We start from the raw sequence: 20,555 nt of genomic DNA on the forward strand, positions 1-20,555 counted from the left end.
AATATATTGTCATTAATATTATTACATTGACAATTTAAATGTGTCACCGTTATCTATCACTGGATACAAATATATTGTCATTAATACTCTTATAACGACGCTTTAAGTGTGTTATCTTTCAATATAACTCGACACTAATATATTGTCATTGTAAATGTTTCGTCACACAATTATTGTCAAGAAATGTGCTTTGACGATACTGTTTCTATTGAATAAAGGCTTATATGTCAACACATGTTTGGTGTCAACGTAACAAAGTATCAAGTTCCTAAATATATGTCAACACGAATCCTAAAACATATGTCTAAGTGGATTGCCCAAAATATTTTTTCAATGGCTACCACTGTAGGATAATCAAAGCAACATTCCTAAGTACATGTCAACATGATTCCTAAAACAAAATAGTTAAGTTATGGTTGCAAAACATAAAGCATGCTTACCAAATCCACACTTTCATATCTTGATTACCCTCCACAGAGGTTTTTGATAAATTAAGTTAACATCATCATCAAAGTTATTCCAAGAACAAAAGTTACAACCAATGTTATGAGAAAACAACAAACAATGTAACAAATAACAAACACTCTAAAAATTTACATCAGAAGGTGACTCCAAAAATCCAAATAATATATAAAATGCAGTTGAAAAATAAGTAAGTTTTAAAAATTTCTTACCATGAGGATTGGGAAGTGTTGTTATCAAAGATCTCTTGTAGTTCCTCTTTTATCAAATTCAACGCAAAAAATATAGTAGACAATACATTGATCCAAATAATCCTTGTTTTTCCCTGGGAACCATAGCACAAGAAAACATTATCATTGACATACAACACATAAGTAAATCTTTAATGGCTTAAATTGAGAAGTCATAGTTTTGTATCTTATCCTCGTATAGTTTTAAATTTAGTCTATCACTATTCATAAATGTTAAAATTAGATGATAATGAAACTTACATAGCATGATACTTCATAGATTAGCACAAGTTTGAAAAACCAAAAAACATCATCTAAGGAAAAATTAATTTTTTTTACTAATTGAAAAATGTAATATGCTAGATGCAAGCCAAGAACCAAGAAAAAGAATAAGGAACTCACCAATTTAACTTACAAAAGAAAAAAAATATTTACTCTTAATTTTTACTGTAGCTTGGTGGCAAGTTAGGATGTTAGACCCAAGAGAATGATTGTTAATAAAAATTCTTGAAATCAAAGCTTGAAAGGAAAGTGGTTAGTAGAAAAAGGAAAACATATAAAAGAATATGTAGGGAATATCAAGAGAATTTGTAAAAAAAATAAAAACAAGTTGTTTTATAGATGCAAATTTAATTCGCAAACAAAAAGTAGAAAGAAAGGGAAGAAACTCTCAAACAAATGGAATACTCATTGCCTTTTTACCTCTTAGAAGATTACCTTTTCATTGGATAAAAAAGATAGTTGGAGTTTTTGGGAGAAAAATGGTAGAATGGAAAGAGAAGAGTAAAGAAGATTGCTAGAATTTTTGAGAGAAAATGGCAAAATAGGGAGGGAAGAGTTCTGGCAATAACAACAACAACAACAACAACAGCAACAACAACAACAAAAAATCTACAGAGATTCTCTAAGCAATAAAAAAAATTGTTTTCTCTCGTAGATATTCTTTCTAATACACTTTTTTTTTCTCTCTTTTTCAAATGACAAAAGATCCCTTTTTATAGACCCCGGGGTGTGCCACAAATTAGGAAAAAATAAGTATAAAATCAAATTAGGTTATTTTATTGAATTTCTTTTTATCTAAAATAGTAAAAATATGATATTGAAAGATTTTGTATAAAATAAAATACTTTGTTTTTTTTCCTAAAATGATAAAGATAAATTAAAAGAATTTTGTATGAAATAAATTATTTTACTTTTTTCCTAAAATGATAAATCAAATATGATATTAATAAAATAAAATACTTTGTTTTTTTTCCTAAAATGATAAAGATAAATTAAAAGAATTTTGTATGAAATAAATTATTTTACTTTTTTCCTAAAATGATAAGTCAAATATGATATTAATAAAATATTTCTTTTTCTAAAATGATAAACGTGATAAATTGATTTTTTTTAAGATAGATACTTTCATTAATGAAAGATTTAAATAATAATAACAATTATTATAAGATTTTATATTATTATAAAAAAATTACTTTTTTTTAACAAAATAAAATGAATAAAATATCTTAACCATTGCTACAATTAATATTTTAAAGAATAATAAAAAATGTAGGATAAAATTAGGTGGCTACACTTCAAAGATTTTATCCTTTGTGTATTTATATTTCTATTTATTATTATTATATTAATGAGAAGGTATTTTTTGTTGAAAAAAAAAAACTAAATGTTTGATATGTGTCCCAACAAGTGTCGGAGTGTTGAGCAGAAACATGCCAGAAAAACTTAGGTGTCTTACACAATCATCTCAGGTATAAGAGACGTATATTTTATTTTGTATGCACACTTTCCTTTAATTTGTTTCTAATTAAAAAGTGGCTGAGCCTAAAGAACGGTAGTTGTAATCTTGATAAGCATCTAAAGAAGTTATTCAAATATATTTGACACGACCAAAGTGTGTTTCACTTAGCAAGAGGCTTAGCTAGAAAATGCAAAGAATTATGAATTACAATGCTATCAAAGGCCGAGCTACAATCAATTCGTTGATTCAATTCGACAGCTTGAGAGCAGAAAATGGGGAAGAAACGGCCTCTCAACCAGATTAATTATAACCCAACTCTAATAATTTTAGTTACAAAGTTTCATGCATATATCCTAATATTAAGAATTCAATACAAAGAATCCAACAAAATGGAGCAAAGTTTCCGGCAAATCAATTTTACAAGTTACAAAACAAACCAAAGCCTAAGGCAATCTTAGGAAAAAGTTAGACTATCAAATTGACCAAAAAATTTAAATAAACAATCATCCAACTTAGACTGCTATCAAATTCCACACATAAATTATTTCTCACAAAAGTCGATCGCAATGAAACATACCTCAACATCCAAGCACAACGTAAAACAAAGATTAATGTCAGCGTGTTCTTGGAATGGATCTAGATTAAACCTAACACTTCCTACATAAAACAAAACAATACAATGAGAAAAATGAAAGAAAACGCTATAACTATAACCCAATTGGTTAACCCTTTATCTTTCTTAAGTTTTTGGTTTTTAAGAATTGAGACTATTTTCTCTTCATTTTTTACCATGACCTTTATCTTTCTTAAGTACAATAATTGTATTATTCTTAAGTAAAGTTCTAAAAATATAAGCAAACTTTTAAAAACTATCTTTTTATTTTAATTTTGAATACTTGTACTAATTTTTTAAAACATCAGTAAAAAGAATATGTCTAAGCCAGAAACTCACGGGTGAAAGATGTGTTAACAAAACTAAATTTACAAAAACCAATTAGACTTATCCGAACGAGACCTAAGAAACCAAGATGATTAAATATGATCACATCCTTTACCTGAAAAAAAGAACAGGTGATTGGCATAATCCCAACAACTTTTCTCAAATCCCACAATTCAAATTTTGCAATATCCAAACCATCAATGAATATTCTTCCTATTTCTAGTTCAACAATCCGAAATAGAGCATTAAGTAGCATTAACTATGCTTGATTTTCCAGCCCCAGCCCATCCAACGATTCCAACATTTTTCATTACAAAAAACACTAAAAGAGATCCCATGAAGACGAGTCGGAGCTCGAGTCTATAGCGTAATACAACACTATAAAATTTTATAACTCCAAACGAAGGCCATCCCGACGGCGGTCGATTGCTCTCGATAATTGATGGTGCTTCCGAAGCTAAATCTATATACCTCCCAATGCGCTTGACCGAGTTTAAACTATTTTCAAACATACTTCCAAGTGTGAGTACATCTGTCAACAAAGAAGTAATAGTTAAAACATTTGTAATTAGAAGTCCATGGTGGATGCAAATGCTTGTTGGTTTTTTCTTTGCTATTCCCCATCACTGCAAAAGTTGCTGTAAGCCAAATCATTAGAGCTCCCACAGTTTGTAAGCGAATGGCTAGCCATTGGTTTCCACTTATCATCACAAGGCTAAATCTTAATGTTATTGTCCATAGATTTTCCATTGGTTTCAACAATCCTATCATAAGCTTTGTATGCACGAATGGTTGATACACCATTTAGAGCTTCGATAAATTGTGCGTAAATGGGAGATCTACTTATCGAGTCTAGTCATCATACTTCTTGAGATGTCCTCTACATAAAAAAAAAGAAAAGAATAAAAAATAGGTCTAAATTAACGGTTTGTGAAATTGAAACATAAATATAAGTAAAAAAGTGCAAACAATTATATTTCAATACTTGCGTTCTTATCAGAGTTTCTCTAATATAATTAATCTGTGTTATGGATTTGTGTAATTAATTTCGACGTATAGAGGTCTAGCAACCCCTATCATAACCTTCCTAATATATGTTCTAAGATTTTAACAACTTCATTTTTTTATTTAATTTATGTATATATATATATTTTAATATTTAATATATCGTAGACCCCACACCCTTTTAAAATATTTAGTATATATATATTTAATATTTAAATATTGTGGACCCCACATTTTATTGTTAAGATAATTAATATATTTATATTAAATTTTCAAATTTCAATTTTAAAAAATAACTTTCTTATTAAATATTTTTTCAAATTCCAATTTTCAATTTTTAAAAATAATTTTTTTCATTAATTATCTTTCCAAATTTCAAATACCAATCTTCAATTTTTTTAAAAAAGATATATATTAACAAAATATGTTATTAAATATTTAAATCTCCAAATTATAATTTTCAAAAATATATTTGGAGATCGAAAATATATAAGAATTTATAGATATTGGAATTTGAAAATTGGAAAGATCATTTTTTAAAATTGAAAATTAGAATTTTGAAATATTTAATAAGAAAATATATATTTTAAATTTGAAATTTGGAGATTTAAATATTTAATAATATATTTTGTTAATATATATCTTTTTTTAAAAAAATTGAAGATTGATATTTGAAATTTGAAAAGATAATTAATGAGAAAATTAATTTTTAAAAATTAAAAATTGGAATTTGAAAAAATATTTTATAAGAAATATATTTTCTAAAATTGAAATTTGAAATTTTGAATATTTAATATATATATTAATTATTATATATATATAAAAGGGGTAGGGTCCACAATTTATTAAATATTAAATTTATATATATATATATTAAATATGTTAAAAAGGTGTGGGATCCACACTATATTAAATATTAAAATTATATATCTATATATATTAAATAATGTGAGAAAACAAAACTCTGAGGTTCACGGATTGAAGTCGTGGATCCCGTCTACGACCTCCAAGTAAAGTTGGTACACAATTTTGCCCAAATCACTCTATTTTTGTCCATAGTCTGCCTTCTACCTAATTTTTGACAATAGTTTTTAAAAATACATTATTAAAAATAAATCTCCCTTGAAATGCAATCACAAAAATCAATTATTACTAAATTTGTCCATATATTCTTTCCTTACAATATGGCCATCCCAAATCCAGTTTGCAAGTTTACTAAAAAAATTTAATTAAGGAAATAATGTCGATCCAAAAAATTATTGAAGGCAAAAATTTAATCAAGGAAATAAAGCTCATCCCAAACTGTGTTGAAATTTAATTTAGTATAATAAATTGAAAGCTGTCCTACCAAATTAATGGGTCAATAAGTTTTTTTTTTCCTTTTTATAAAAATTAAAAACAAAAAATTTATATATTTGCAATATTTCATAAAAATGGGTACATAATCAAATGTTGTTTTTACTACTTGTTACATACAAGAAAGATCCAAATCAAAATTTCCTTTTTCTTTTCAACATTAATATTATTATATAAATCAATACAAAGAATCCAACAAATTAAAATGGAGCAAAGTTTCCAGCAAATCAATTTCACATGTTACAATACAAACCAAAGTCTAAGGCAATCTTCTGAAAAAGTTAAACTATCAAATTGACCAAAGAATTTAAATAAAAAGAATCATCTGACTTAAACTACTATCAAATTCCACACACATAAATTATTTTTCATAAAAGTCGAGCGAAATGAAACATACCTCAGCATCCAAGCCCAACGTATTCGTTCTTATGAAATCCTTTAAGTGTTCCCTCTCACGAACTTCCCAAAGATCAACGTCCGTGTGTTCTTGGAATGGATCTAGATTAAACCTAACACTTCCTACATAAAACAAAACCATACAATGAGAAAAACGAAAAAAAAAAAAAACGCTATAACTATAACCCAATTTGTTAACCCTTTATCTTTCTTAAGTTTTTGGTTTTTAAAAACTAAGACTATTTCCTCCTCATTTTTTTCCATGACTTTTATTATGTACAATAAATGAATTCTTCTTGACTAAAGTTCTAAAAATATAAGCAAAACTTTTAAAAACAACCTTTTTATTTTAATTTTGAATACTTGTACTAATTTTTTAAAACATCAGTAAAAAGAACATATCTAAGCCAAAAACTCCCAAGTGAAAGAAGTGTTAAAAAAACTAAATTTACAAAAACCAATCAGGCTTACCCAAACGGGACCTAAGAAACCAAAATGATTAAATATGGTCACCCTTTACCTGAAAAAAGAAAAAGTGACTGCTATAATCCCAACAACTTTTCTCAAATCCCACAATCCAAATTTTGCAATATCAAAACCATCAATGAATATTCTTTCTGTTTCTAGTTCAACAATACGAAATAAAGCATTAAGTATGCTTGATTTTCCAGCCCCAATCCGTCCGACTATTCCAACCTTTTTATTAGAAAAAACACTAAAAGGGATCCATGCAAGACGGGTCGGAGCTCGGGTCTATAGTGTATACAACACTATCAAATTTTATAAGTCCAGACAAAGGCCATCGCAAGGGTGGCCGATTACTCTCAAATAATTAATGATGCTTCTGAAGCTAAATCACAACAATTAAAAGCAATCTGAATCATGAATACTACTAGGCACAATAATTTCAATTTGAATCTGAATCATGTTCAATTGCTTCATAAGGATACGAATCGCCCTTCAATTTTCTGCATACTCACCAAAATGCCGATGAACACAAAATAAATAGGAACCCTAGATACTGCTATTTTCTACAAAAGGGAAGACAAAATCTTGAGCCACCAAATCTTTCAAAGATAATATCTTGAGATAAACTTTTAATTAAAAGAATATCTTTTACACTAAGAACGTTCGTTTAATAAAATATTTTGTACACTTCCTAAGATTGGCCCACTGATATTCTAACAATATCCAATTTAGGAAGCATTTTTTACTGTGCGGACATTTTGGTAATCCGATAATTTTTCATTTGGGTTGGACTTTTAAATTTTCATTCATGCAATTTTCAAGTAGTGTTGAGTCATGAGCTCAATTTTAATTTTATATTTGCCATAAGTGTAAGTTCCCGTATTATTTTTCAAAGTTTATAGATCAACCGTAACGCCCCAAATTTTTAGGTAAATTTTTAACATTTTATATTAATTTTGAGAATAAAAAAATTGTGTTTTAAAATTTATTTAGTTTAGAAGAGAAAAGAAAAAGAAAATAAAGGGTGTAAATTTTAATAATATGATATAATATAAACTAATCAAATAATAATATAATATGAATTTTATATTATTATTATTATTATTATTATTTAATATATATATATATATATATATATATGTATGTATTAAAATAAAACCTAAATCTCCTTCCTCTCCACGCGCGCAGCACGACCCCCCTTCTTTTTCTTCTCCTTCCACAGCCAACAACAGTCACCCTAGCCCCCATCTTCGTTCTTCCCCGTTCAAGCACGCTGAAGACCACCTCGCGTCACCCATCCAGAGTTACCCAGTCGCCGGTCGCCTTCAACCTTTTTCTTCCCCTTCTTCAACCATCACAGCCGCGAAGACGCGAAGCCAGATCTGTCGCCGCTCGTCGTCTCTCCTTGAAGCACAGTCATCTGTCAGCTGTTGCTGCCCTCAGTCGAACGTGTCGTTGGCTCCTCCGTCTCCATCCTTGTCGTTCTTCACTGTCCGTGCATCAATCAGCCGCTGCTTCTTCGCTTGTCATCGTTCCCTCGAAAGCCAGCGGTTCATGTACGCCTATTTCAAACGGTTCGCGTCGCGCCCAAACCGACTCAACACCTGATTTCTTCAAGCCGCGTGAAGCCAAACCGTCCGAGCAGAGTCGAGCCGTAAACTAAGCCAAATCGAGACGAGTCGAGCCACGAACCGAGTCGAGCCGAGCTGACTTGAGCCGACCCGAGCCGATTTTCCTCCCAACCCAAGCCGATTTTCCAAGCCGATCTCTGTTCACCGAGCCACTTAAGCCATTTCCATCCGCGCTGAGTCCCACTGAGTTTTGGTAAGGACAATTTAATGAGTTCCTAACGTTATCTATAGCTGATTCGAGTATAAATGTTGGAACAAAATTTTGGACTTATTGGTTGGGTTATCTTTTGATCCTTGAAGGTGTTTAAAGAGGTGACGCTCTAATTCTTGGGTTTTACGGCAAGTGTAGTTTGTAGGGGTATTCAAAAAATTCCGTAACCCGACCAACCTGGACTACCCAACCCAAACCGTAAGGGTTGGGTTGGGTTAAATTATGTTTTGGGTTGGGTTGGGTTAAAAAATTGAAAAAAAAAAAAGATGGGTCGAGTTATCGGGTTGGGAAATTAAGGGCCGGGTTGACCCAACCCAACCCGTTTTAGGGGTATATATATATATATATATATATATATATATATATATATATATATATATATATATATATATATATATATATATAGAAAAAAAAAACCTAAATTAACATTTCCATTTCCATTTCAGCGTTGAGCGTTCCATTTTGTTTCGCGTTCGTCGTCGCCCCATCCCCTTTTAGCGCATTCAATCCCTTCGACAGTTCGACACATTTCGTAATCCCTTCGGCGATAGCCGTTAAGATTTCGGCGACCCTTACATTCCGGCAGCCTTTGCACATTTAAGTTCGACGACACGACACATTCCGATGGCTTTCCAATTGCAAGTTCAACTGCACATTCAGATCGCAAGTTATACGGACTTCACATTCTGGGTTCTTCATCTTGCTTTGTCGGGTTCTTCATCTTGTTTTGTACAAGGTTTGTTCATTGTTCCCATCTGACCTAACTTTCATTTTTTTTTCTAATTGTTTTTTTTTTGCTTTGAAAAATACTGCAATATTTTGTCCAAACCTCAGTCTGTATTATTATTATTATTTTCAGCTTATTAATTCTAATCACACATAGAAAAATCCTTTGTAGATGATTTTATTTGAGGGGTGGCTTATGACTTATGAGAGTACTGTGTGGAATTGAATATTTAGAAGTGTTTATAAAATAGTGGTTTGGGGGATAACGAAGGTAGAAGATTTACTGTCTTTGACTCTATTTTTCTTTTTCAATTAAAGAGTAAGATTTTGGGTTAATTGATATATAGTCCAAAGTCCCATTCTTGTATTGTTACATTGCTGTTTGTTGCTGAGTGAGTGATGAGAAGGCCTGCCTGTATGCATCTCGGAAACACTAATTTTGGTCACCTTCTAAATGCAGAACATCATTATTAAATTAACTAAAGTACTGTATTTTATCAATTGGAGAGGTGCCAAAAGGTTGTGTGTCATTATAAATTCATCTAAAAATTACGGGTTTAGTTGGATAGTTATACAATCATGTAAGTTTTAAGTTCTAATGCTTATATAAATTTGAGGAGTCATTTTGGTCCATGGTTATATTGATTATTGTGTATCTTAATCATTTTGGTCCCTAAATTAGGAACTTTGTCTTAAGCTATGACTTTCTTATAACTCGAGGTTTTCATATTTGATTGATCCTAGCTATAATACTTTTTTTTTCACTTTCTTTTAACAGTGTCTCAAATATTTATATTTGAGTTTCTTTAAAACTCGTCACCACGGACACGGTTTCAGATACTGCGGAATCACCCTTGTTTAACTTTACGGTAAGTTAAATATTTTGATGGTTAACACTTTCTTTTCATTATATGTTGGTGTTGGAATTACATATGTATATATTTAATTGGTGTATGTTGATGTTTAAAGTTTAATTGGAATGTTAATTAGATGCTGATTTCATTTATTTTTATATAGATGGATAGCAGTAGTGAGAATGCGAGTGCTACTGGTAACAATGAAATGCCTTCTCCCCTTCCTCCTCCCCCTCCTAATACAAGCCAAACTACACAACATGTACCACCTCTACCTCCCAAGTCTAAAAGAAAGAGACCTAATCAACAAACTTCTTCCGTGTGGGATCATTTCACAAAAATGGAAGCAAGTGCTAAAGACGGAGCTAGGTGCAAGTGTAACTATTGTAGCAAGGATTATGCATGTGATAGTAATAGTTGTGGAACTAGCACTTTGTGGAAGCATTTAAGAAATCAATGTAAAAAGTACCTATACAGAGAAGAAAATAAAGAACAAACCACCTTAACTCTTGTACCTAAAAATGATGGGAAGGGAGCCAATGCTAGTAATTTTGTGACTACATTGTTTAGCCAATCAGCATGTAGACTAGCATGTGCTAAGATGATAATTATGAATGAGTTGTCATTTAGATTTGTTGAGAGTAAGGGTTTTAGACACTTTTGTAGTATTGCATGTCCTAAGTTTGATGTTCCATCGAGAGTAACAATAGCTAGAGATATATATCAACTATATCTTGAAGAGAAGAAAAAATTGAAATAATTTTTTCAGAAGAACCATCACCCAAAATCATCATTGTCGTGGCACATTGTGGAGGCCAAATTGGAATAGTTTTTTTATTGAACCTTGAACATATTAATGTATTTTTAGTAGACATTATTTAATTTTGAACTTTTGAATCATTTTTCAATTTGAATGGACATTATTAGACATTATTGATATTCCTATTTCATGTGATTATTAATTTTTGTATGATTTTGAATTTTTGAATGTATTTTTAAATTTTAATGGACATTGCTATTTTGTGTGATTAATTTTTTTTAATGATTGTGAACTTTTGAATGAATATTATTGTAGACTTCAAATTTGAAAAGAATATGAAAATTTGGGTTGAAAGACTATGAAAATGGTGAAAATTAAATTCTTACCAATATAAAATTTTAAAATACAATATAATTAAAAAAAAAGACCAACCCGACCCAACCCGAATTTTTAGGGTTGGGTTGGGTTGGGTTGACCCTTGAATATTGAACCGATAGGGTTCAAATTTTGCCAACCCGGTCACTTTGGGTTGGTCCACATTTTTTCTCCAACCCAGCCCAACCCGGCTTATGTACACCCCTAGTAGTTTGGAGTCAACTCTCCTCTACTTGGGTAAGTCTGTGGATGTTGCCTTGAGCGTTTTAAATATAGATTTTGATGGTGTCATCATTTAAATTCTTATATTTGTGTTTATGTGGATTCATTTGGACACTAACTTGAACAAGAATTTTAGCTACATCTCAGGTAAGAGATTTCTTACTACTGGACCCCAGACCGAGACTAGAAACATAGTAACCCATATGAAGATTATACAATAGCATCTGTACTGAATTGACTGTTGCATGTATGCTTAGAAAACATCACTAGTATGCACTCTTGGTGACATGATTGTTAATAGTAGCTTATATACATATATATGTGAATGGGATCTTCTGCCGATGGAGTACAGATGCTCGTATGTTCTTTGTAATTTAGTTATGTTGATGGGTCGTGCTGTTAACTGAAATAATAATGTCGATGGATTATGAAAATCTTGATGTTATATATATAGTTGAAGTATGTTGTTGGGCTGCTTATTATCGAGTTATGTCGTTGATGGACTAAGGGTTCGGCAACCTCATGTGTAAATTTGTGTATTTGCTGATGGACTGTGCTGTAGACTGAATAGGAACGTTAAGCATTATATAGACGTTATGCATAATATAGTTTACTTGTAGATATGGTAGCATTTGGACTGAGACGAAATGATTGTCAGGTGTATTTACTTAGCGATGATTGATTCGTTGACAGGGCTTAGATAAGATGACAGTATCGTGTGGGTTAGATATATGTATAGCGACTGATGAGACTGTTGACTAAACCTAAACTGTTTGACTGACTAAGCTTATAAACTGAGCCATTAGCTTGAACGATATTGTGATGTGACTGTTGTAGACGGTTTAGTATGGACTGAGGGGTAACAGTTAGCTTTATCTATGGGGTAGTGTACCTTGCAGGTACGACATCCTTCGGGATTCCTCGACTGATATGTCCATCCTTCGAGATCACTCGACTGATATGTGCATCCTTCGGGATCACTAGATTGATACTTGTATCCTTCGGAATCACTAGACTGATATGTGTATCCAACGGGATCACTAGTCTGATTGATGTGTGCGTTCTACAGAACCACTTGACTGTTTATATAGGGTACCCCTTAATAGGAAGCTAACTGTTATTACCCTAACAGGCCCAGTAGTGGGTCCCTTTCTGGGTATATTCTATACTCACCCTTTCCTCTTTAATTTTTTTTTTCAGGTAAAGGTAACGCGAGGGGCAGACCGGCGAGAGGCAAGAAGGATGCTTGAAGGTCATATGAACATGTCTAGTTTTTTTATGCTTCCGCTTAATGTATTTGTTATTTCTATTTCTTTTTAATTATTAAATGGAGTCATGGTTAGAACATCTGTTTTGCTGTTTTGTTTTGATGACTTCATGGACTATGTTTTGGAACTTTTGGAAAGTGATCTAAAATAGGGCCCGAAACTGTTTTTGTTACATTTTGAATATTTTAATGAATCGTAAATAGGTCTTTATGAGTTTGTGGGTTTTACTGTCGAGTCTTAGCAGTAAGTAGTGACCTCAGCTTAGTTCGGAAAGTTGGGTCGTTACATCAACACATAATTAAACTTGTAACTCATACTATGAATTAATTAAAGACTTATAACAACGTCTAACCGTCGGGAAATACAAAAATTTGACTCTAATTAAGAAGAATTTAATTACATTAATATATATGATATTTGTTCACAATACAATAATTCGATTCTAATTAAGAAGAATTTAATTACATTATTATATATGATATATGTTCACATTTCCTTGCTTGTTTCTATGTTGTCTTGACCTTCAAATACTAATTTGTGCAAGTATTGGGCATTGGTAACTCCTGTACTTTGAACAATCTTTGAAAAACCACTTTCTTGATTCGATAAAAGTTGTTCTGGAGTGTCGTACTCCAACACCTATTATGTAAAAACGCAAAGAATAAGAAACTAATGCTTTTTTGTAGTACAAAGATACAAAAAGATATAATACAACTCAAACAAAACTAGAATCTATAATTTTAAACAGGTATTAAAATAAGTGGTACATACAAATACCAATTGAGTTAAGCTCATGTTGAAAAAAACTAGAATATTAATAAGAGTAATTAAGTGGATCGTTTGAATGATTATTGAAAGTAAAAAAAAAAAAAAATCCTTTACCTGTCCAAACTCAAGTAGAAGAATTCGATCACAGTCTATGATGGTATTTAATCTAGTTTTCTGAATTAAGGCATCAGTTTGTACATCAACCGCCGCAGTTGCTTCATCAAGAACAAGTATTTTTGATCGTCGAAGAAGTGCTCTAGCAAGGCTTAATAGTTGCCTTTGCCCAACACTAAAATTCTGTCCACCCTCTAAAACCTATAAAAACTTAAATAAGTTTAACATATATAATTCTGAATAGAGATGGATATGGGCCGATACGAACATGGTGTGATACATGCAGATCGTTTTCTTAATAAATATTTTAGAATATGGCGCCATACCAAGAACACATTTATTAAAAGTATATATCATATTTATACAAGCATTTCAAAATGAATATGTTTAATATACTAAATGAGTTTGTTATAAACATTATATTGTGTTCTAAAAAGTGTCCATCCTATGCTAACTCTACAAAATGAGTTTGTTTAATATACTTAACTAGTATATTAATATGTGTCGGATAAACATTATATTGGACCTATATTGACTTTATATAATTTTTGTCTAACTTCTATTGTGTTCTAAAACGTGTCCATCCAATCTAATATGATCTATTTGGTTGTATTTTGTTTGTTTGTGTTTTTTCCTTATTCTCTTTCCTTTGAAGTTTGTATCCTTTGTGTATTTATATTTCTATTTATTATTATATTAATGAGAAGGTATTTTTTGTTGACAAAAAGACCAAGTGTTTGATATGTGTTCCAACAAGTGTCGGAGTGTTAAACAAAAACATGCCAGCAAAACTTGGGTGTCGTGCACAATCACTTCAGGTATAAGGGATGCGTATTTTATTTTGTATGCACACTTTCTTTTAATTTGTTTCTAATTTAAAAGTGTCTAAACCTAAAGAACGGTAGTTGTAATCTTGATAAATATCTAAAGAAGTTATTCAAATATATTTGACAAGACCGAAGTGTGTTTCACTTAGCAAGATTACGAACAACAATGCTATCAAAGGCCGAGCTATAAACAATTCATTAATTCAATACAACAGTTTGAGAGCAGAAAATGGGGAAGAAATAGCCTCTCAACCAGATTAATTATAACTCAGCTCTAATATTTTTAGTTACAAAGTTGCATGCATATATCATAATATTAAGAAATCAATACAAAGAATCCAAAAAAATGGAGCAAAGTTTCCAGCAAATCAATTTCACATATTACAAAACAAACCAAAGTCTAAGGCAATCTTCTAAAAAAGACTATCAAATTGAACAAAGAATTTAAATAAAGAATCATATGACTTAAACTACTATCAAATTCCACACATAAACTATTTCTCACAAAAGTCGATCGAAATGAAACATACCTCAGCATCCAAGCCCAACGTATTCCTCCTTATGACATCCATTAAATGTGTCCTCTCAAGAACTTCCCAAAGATCAAAGTCAGCGTGTTCTTGGAATGGATCTAGATTAAACCTAACACTTCCTACATAAAACAAAACAATACAATGAGAAAAACGGAAGAATACGCTGTAACTATAACCCAATTTGTTAACCCTTTATCTTTCTTATGTTTTTGGTTTTTAAAAACTAAGACTATTTTCTCTTCATTTTTTACTATGACCTTTATCTTTCTTAAGTACAATAATTGAATTATTCTTAACTAAAGTTCTAAAAACAAAAGCAAACTTTTAAAAACTACCTATTTATTTTAATTTTGAATACTTGTGCTAATATTTTAAAACATCAGTAAAAAGAACGTATCTAAGCCAGAAACACCAGGGTGAAAGAGGTGTTAAAAAAACTAAATTTACAAAAACCAATCAGGCTTACCCAAACGGGACCTAAGAAACCAAGATGATTAAATATGATCACATCCTTTACCTGAAAAAAGAACAGGTGACTGTGGTATAATCCCAACAACTTTTCTCAAATCCCACAATCCAAATTTTGCAATGTCCAAACCATCAATGAATATTCTTCCTGTATCTAGTTCAACAATACGAAATAAAGCATTAAGTATGCTTGATTTTCCAGCCCCAGTCCGTCCAACTATTCCAACCTTTTCCTTAGAAAGAACACTAAAAGAGATCCCATGCAAGACGGGTGGGAGTTCGGGTCTATAGCGTAAAACAACACTATCAAATTTTATAACTCCAAACGAAGGCCATCCCGAGGGCGGTCGATTGCTCTCGATAATTGATGGTGCTTCCGAAGCTAAATCTATATAGCTCCCAACGCGCTCGACCGAGTTTAAACTATTTTCAACCATACTTCCAAGTGTGAGTACATTTGTCAACAAAGAAGTAATAGTTAAAACATTTGTAATTAGAAGTCCCATGGTGGTTGCAAATGCTTGTTGGTTTTTTTCTTTGCTATTCCTCATCACTGCAAAAGTTGTTGTAAGCCAAATCATTAGAGCTCCCACAGTTTGTAAGCGAATGGCTAGCCATTGGTTTCCACTTATCATCGCAAGGCTAAATCTAATGTTGTTGTCCATAGATTTTCCATTGGTTTCAACAATCCTATCATAAGCTTTGTATGCACGAATGGTTGATACCCCATTTAGAGCTTCAGTAAATTGTGCATAAACAGGAGATCTACTTATCGAGTCTAGTCGTCGTACTTCGCGAGATGTCCTCTACATAAAAAAACAATAAAAAAAAATAGGTTTAAATTAACGGTTTGTGAAATTGACACATAAATATAAGCAAAAAAGTGTAAACAATTAATAGAGAATCGACACAAAAAACAATTTGAAAACAAAAGTCATGTGCTTCTTCTAAAGTACTTAGAGCTCATCACTTTCTTGAATTTTTTCGATTTAGGAGAATTACACTTCAAATATTTTGTCAAAACTCAACAATGATGTATTATACAATAATTAACTAGTTATTTAATTTACTTGTAAGAATAATAATAAAATAGAAAATGCATGTTGGTTACCTGGTAGTATAAATAGACTACATAAAAGCATAAGATAAGAGGAAAGATTGCACACAACGATAGAGTGCTCAAAATTCCAATCAAGATGAAAGTACAAAGGATAGATGAAATTTGCTCCAAAAGCACATGGAGACGTTGTGGAATGATTCTATCAATCTCCCCTATATCCTTCGAAAATCGATTGACGATCCTCCCAAGAGGATTGATGTTGAAGAACAACATTGGAGCTTTTATAGTAGACAAAAGCATTTGGTCGTGCAACGTTCTAGCTGCATGTAGGCTCGACGTGATGAACCATATAGAATATAGTAGTCTCTACAATACCTGATAACAAAAGTTGTTTAAGCTTACATATGATATAAATTAGAAAGTGAAAAGGTATGTAGGATTGAGTCAGCTTTTGTGTGGGAAATGAAGAAAACAAATAAATAAAAAAAATTGCAACGAGTAATACTTTTTAATGAGTAATAATTAAGTGTCTCATAAAAATATTAATCGATTATACACGTACCAGACTAAATAACAAGACGGCATATATGGCGTTGTTGTATAAAGTTTGAGTTCGTCCTAAGCTACGTTGGCCAGTCCATTTCTTCAACCATAGGTTCTCAAGAATTGTAAGAGTGATTGACAAAACCAAATACACGAGGAGTATAATAACAACCCAAACACCTCCTAATGCCTTCATGTATCTGAAAGGAATCAAAAGAAAAGGAATTAGAGACGGCAATAAATTAATGATCGTATATACACAAATTAAAACCGGATAATATGTAATTGGTGATTTAGAAGAAAAAATGTACCTAAGTACAATATTCCAACCAAGTAGGCCCGTTTCTCATTCTTCTTGCATGATCAGAGTAGTGTTTTGTTGCCTAGTAAGGTATTGTGATGTAGTAGCATCTACAGAATCATTTTCGATCTCGTTATTAGCAAGTGGAAGTCCTGATGATGATTTTTTAGTACCATTGGTTTCTCCGTCTTCCCAAACTTCATCACTTTCTTTTGATACTCCTGCATTTTTCATTAGCGTTTGGAACAACTTCCCGTTTTCTTTTAGTTCTTCATACGTTCCTTCCTCCTTCACCATGCCTTCATGAAGGAGGATAATTTTGTCAAATTGAGGTAGAAAGTGTAGTTGGTTGGTCACAACAACTCTAGTCTTCCCTCTTAATTCTCCGTTAATGCATTTTTCAAAAACCTGGTCACAATTGGGCATCTATTGATGATATAGTACAAGAAAATCCAAAATTACACTAAAAATTTCTCTCCAAAAACAGAGGAGGAATACATGAAAGAATAGGTACGCGATATATACATACAGTAATCCAAATATAAACCCTTGATTTAAATGAGGGAAGGAAACTTCAAAGCAAAGCAATGTGTAATTTCCATCTTTTTACCTTAATTAAGTTTCTGTAAGGATCCTAGTTAGTGATATTAGTATGGTGTATTAGCTAGCTATGGATACCTGAGTAGCGACATGAGCATCAAGAGCACTAAAAGGATCATCAAAAAATGTATACATCAGAATTGGAGTAGACTGCCCTTGCCAATGAAACTCTTTGTTTTTGACCACCGCTGATATTCACTCCTCTTTCTCCAATTTCAGTAAGATCACCACCCTAACAACAAAATAAATAATTAATTTCCTATCATAGTCACATAGATAATATGTGTATATATATTAAAACTAGGTATTGTTCAAAAATAAATAATATGGAAAACAACTTACTGGTAGTAAGTCAATGTCAAGGTGTAATGCAGTTATATCGATTGTCTTTTCATATTTGGCAGAATCAAATGGAGAACCAAATAAAATATTCTCACGCACCTACAAATTAATTAAAAATGCATAAGCAATGCAATTAAAGTAAAGTAATAGTGAAGAAGCTAGTAATCAATTATTGTATAATATTCATACTTACTGTTGCATTAAAAATCCATGAAACTTGTGGAACATAAGCAACATCTCCTTGAATAAAAACAGAAGCATTTGCATCCGCATCCCTAGGTACTGGTGGAAGTTCTCCAAGCATGGCTGATAGTAGTGATGTCTTTCCTTCCCCTGTACTTCCAACAACTCCCACTAAGCTACCCATTGGTATCTCCAAATTAATGTTTGACAACGTGAACCTCTCACTCTGCTTAAATTAATTAAGTGATCAACGTTATTATTATAATAAATCATGTTATTTCTTTTTTCACTAACCAATTTCAACTCCAAAGGATACCTTTACAGAATAAACCAACTTCCAGAAATTGCAATTAGGTTTAAAATATCATAAATCTATTAATTACATATATGAGATCTTTTTCTTACATTTCGCATTTTTTGTAAGTGTCAGAGTGTTGAACAATAACATGCTAGCAAAACTTCGCGTGTCTTGCACAATCATTACATGTATAAGAGATGTTGTAACGATTCAACTTTCTGGACTAAGCTGAGGTTACTACTTACTGCTAAGACTCGACATTAAATCACACAAACTCATAAAAGACCTGTTTACGATTCATTAAGAACATTCAAAATATAACAAAATCAGTTTCGGACCCTATTTTAGATCACTTTCCAAAAGTTCCAAAACCATAGTACATGAAATCGTCAAAACAAAACAGCAAAACAGATGTTCTAACCATGACTCCATTTAATAATTAAAAAGAAATAGACATAACAAATACGTTCAGCGAAAGCATCAAAAAGTAGACATGTTCATATGGCCTTCACGCATCCTTCTTGCCTCTCGCCGGTCTGCCCCTCGGGTTACCCTTACCTAAAAATGTTAAAGAGTAAAAGGGTGAGTATAAAAGTATACCCAGTAAGGGACCCACTATTGGGCTCGTTAGGGTAATACAGTTAGCTTCCTATTAAGGAGTACCCTACATAAACAATCTAGTGGCTCCGTAGGATGCACACATCAATCAGTCTAGTGATCTCATCAGATACATCAATCAGTCTAGTGATCCCGAATGATGCACATATGAGTTGAGTGATCCTGAAGGATGCACATATCAGTCGAGGAATCCCGAAGGACACCGTGCCTGCAAGCTACACTACCCCATCGATAATGCTAACTGTTACCCCTCAGTCCATACTAAACCGTCTACAATAGTCACATCACAATATCATCCAAGCTAACGACTCAGTTTTTAAGTTTAGTTGGTCAGACAGTTTAGGTTTAATCAACAGTCTCCTTAGTCGTTATAAGGCTCGAACAAGACCCTGGATATCTAGCCGGAGACCTCTGACAAACTTATCAGCTCTGGCAGCCTCGGTCGCTACCATCTCAGGTGCGAAATGGGACAACATATCAAACTCCGCATCATACTGCTCCACTGTTCTATCATCCTGCTCAAAGTTCAGGAACTCTTGCCACTTGCCATCTCGCAAACTGGCATAGAAGAATTTCGCATAGAAACTATCCATGAACTGTTCCCAAGTGATCTGACCCACGTCACCCCCTAGCATCCTCTCTACTGTCTTCCACCAGGCAATGCCTCTGTCTGTCAACATGAAAACGGCGCACTGAACTTTCTGATCCTCAGGGTACTTCATATACCGATGGTCTCCAAAGAAGACAACCACATCTGAGCCTTGGTGGGGTCCTCCAAAGGCCTATCGAATATCGTGGGGTTGTACTTTCTGACATCCCTCAAATGTTTGGCCTCTGTCGACAACTAATTCAATAAGCCCTGGTGTACAACTAGAGCCGGAGCAGGAGATGGTGGGGCAGGCTGCTGCTGCTCCCACATCTGGATAATCAAATCCCTGAACCTCTGTTCCATAGCAGCGAGGTCCGCATGAGTAACTTGTGTAGCAGGGTCGGTAGCTTAAGCTACAGGCTGTACTTCAGGTTGGACACATCCTACTCCTCTTCCTTGGCCTCCTCGACCACCCCTACGAGCACCTCTACTTGGCGGCATTTTCCTATAAGTGTTACAAAATCAAGTACTCTTAAAATCTATAACAAAGATAAGTTGCATGTTCACCTAGGTCAAACATACCACCCATCTTTTTCATAGAATTAGGTAGATATCTCGAAAAACTGGTTACAAGAGGCTCACCTGATTCGATCTTGTCAACAAGTC

At 32.5% G+C, this 20,555-nt stretch overlaps 2 pseudogenes; both read right to left on the minus strand.

Moving 5' to 3' along the window:
• Nucleotides 1–3,618: 3,618 nt before the first annotated feature.
• On the minus strand, nucleotides 3,619–6,272 carry LOC127149582 (ABC transporter C family member 2-like; annotated as a pseudogene).
• A 6,859-nt stretch (nucleotides 6,273–13,131) lies between these two features.
• On the minus strand, nucleotides 13,132–19,980 carry LOC127149583 (ABC transporter C family member 2-like; annotated as a pseudogene).
• Between the last annotated feature and the right edge of the window lie 575 nt (nucleotides 19,981–20,555).

This window comes from Cucumis melo, chromosome 5, assembly GCF_025177605.1.
Source record: "Cucumis melo cultivar AY chromosome 5, USDA_Cmelo_AY_1.0, whole genome shotgun sequence".
Classification (NCBI taxonomy): Eukaryota; Viridiplantae; Streptophyta; class Magnoliopsida; order Cucurbitales; family Cucurbitaceae; genus Cucumis; species Cucumis melo.